General features: G+C 37.0%; 1 non-coding gene across 1 annotated transcript; it reads right to left on the reverse strand.

Annotated features, from left to right (window-relative positions):
* Window positions 1–227: 227 nt before the first annotated feature.
* Window positions 228–334, reverse strand: LOC128098140 (U6 spliceosomal RNA). Its single transcript, XR_008214155.1, has one exon. It is a non-coding gene; the product is annotated as a U6 spliceosomal RNA (small nuclear RNA).
* Between the last annotated feature and the right edge of the window lie 2,091 nt (window positions 335–2,425).

Here is a 2,425-nt window from a genome sequence, read left to right on the forward strand (position 1 = left end):
CCCCCAAGCTCTCTTTCCCTCGACCCTCGCCCTTCACTACCCCCACTCATGTCCAGGCTGTTCATGTAGATCTCATTCCATTTCTCTGTCATTGGGAGATCCCCGTGTCTTTCCTGGGGTCCTGTTTTCCAGGTAGCCTCCCTGGTGATGTGAGTAGCAGTCCAGTCATCCTTGTTCCACATCTAGTATCCTGCTATGAGTGAGTACCATGTTTGTCTTTCTGAGTCAAAAATATGGAACGATTCACGAATTTGCGTGTCATCCTTGCACAGGGGCCATGCTAATCTTCTCTGTATCGTTCCAATTTTAGTATATGTGCTGCCGAAGCAAGCACTTAATATTGGTTTTATTTCCTACTATATTAGTGTTTATCTGATCCAGAAGATTTTTGGCAGAATCCATGGGGGGCATTGAAGGACAGAACTAGACTGTCTGCCAATAGGAATAGTTTCACGTCTTTCCAATTTTGTTCCTTTTATTATTCTTTCCTCCTAATGGTCTAGCTAAGACTTCAATCACTATCTTGAATGTATATACAGAATAAGCACTCTTGTCTTGTACCAGATTTACAAGGAAATAGTCTCAGATTTAACTTATTTACTATAATGCTTGTGTGATGATATATTGTGTATTCTAATAAAGCTTGCCTAAGGATCAGAGGACAGAGCCAGCCCCTAGATTAGATTATAGAGGCCAGACAATGGCACACACCCTTAATCCTATCACTGGAAAGGCAGAGAGTTCAAGGACACACTGAAACAGAGTTAGGCAGTGGTGGCACACACCTTTAATCCCAGTACTGGAAACCATACATGCCTTTAATCCCAAGAAGTGATGGTAGGGTGGAGAAAGGTATATAAAGCATGAGGAAATAGGGATTAAAGCAGTTCAGCTGAGACCCTTTTGGTGAGGACTCAGACAGAGGCTTTCAGTCTGAGGATTCATGTAAACAGGATCAGCTGAGGAGTTGGCCAGGTGAGGTTGGTTGTGTTTTCCTCTGCTTCTCTGATCTTTCAGCTTTCACTCCAATATCTGGTACTGGGGTTTTTATTATAAGACCTTTTAAGATTTGAACAACATGTTTGCTATAGATTTGTGATATATAATCTTTTTATATTAAGTTATGTTCCATCTACTTCAACTTTCCTCAGCAATTTTATCGCAAAGATGTGTGGAATATTGACAAATTACCTTTCTGAATCTAGTGAGGCAGCCATGTTATTTATTATCTTTTAGTCTATTTATGTGGTGTTTTACATTTATTGATTTGCACATATTGAACCAATCATGCATTCCCGAGAGGAAACCAGTTTGTTCTGTGTGATCTTCCTCTAACTGACCGCTACCTTCGCTTATCAGTATTATGTTGAGATTTCTGTGTTTGTGATCGTAAGGGTGATTGATCCGCAGTTTTCTTCTTGTGTTTATCTGGTTTTGGAATCAGAATGATACTGTCTTTATAAAATAAATAAGATAAAATTTCCCCCTTTCTTGTTTTATGGAACCATTTGAGTAGTGTCAGTATTAAATATTCCTGGAAAGTTGGATAGAAGTCAACATTAAATCCATCCAGGACTTTGTTTTGTGGGTAAACATTTAGTTGATGATTTAATCTCCTTGTTACTCTCCTGTTTCAGTTGTTTAAATCTTTTGGCTTAAAATTTCATATCTTTGATGTAACTAATGATGTATCTATTTTTTTCTGATTTTACAGTTTGTTGGAATATGCATTGTTTGCATTTGTTGTTGTTTGTTTGATTTTCTTTCAAAAATATTCTCTGATGTTTCTCTGGGTTCTATTAGAGGCTATTTGAACAACTTTCTCTTGTGATATTTTATGTTCTCGTAAATAAAGCTTGCTTGAAAATCAAAGGGTTGAGCTAGACATTTAGTTAGCCATAGAGGTTGGCGGTCTGTACAGACAGTAGACAGGAAGTGATATGGCTGGGCAGAGAGAGGAACTGATAAGGCTGGGTGGAGCCAAGAGCTTGGTCCTTTGCAGTCTCAGGAGTCAGAGAGGTAAGTGGTGACTGTGGCTGTGATCTTTCAGTTTTTATCCCGATATCTGACTCCAGGTTTTCATTATTAAGACTAATTAGGACTGAGTTAAAAATCTTTAATTTTATTAATTTGAGTCTTCTCACTTTATTTTGGTTAATTTAGCTGAGAATTGCTCTACCATGTTAATCTATTTCATTATTTTGTCATTTTATATTTATTGCTTTTTGCCATCTGTCCCACTTGGGTTTGATTTCTTCTTGTTCTTTTATAACTTTTAGAAGCACGATTGGGGTATTTAATCTTGGATTTTTAAAAAATGAGAACATACATTCACATATATTTATATATATTTAGTATCCTCTTAGGACAGTCATGATTATATCTTAGAGATTATAGTAGCTTGTATTCATTTTTTATAGTCTTC

Source organism: Peromyscus californicus, unplaced genomic scaffold (assembly GCF_007827085.1).
Source record: "Peromyscus californicus insignis strain IS unplaced genomic scaffold, ASM782708v3 Scaffold_5__1_contigs__length_169319896, whole genome shotgun sequence".
NCBI classification, from domain to species: domain Eukaryota; kingdom Metazoa; phylum Chordata; class Mammalia; order Rodentia; family Cricetidae; genus Peromyscus; species Peromyscus californicus.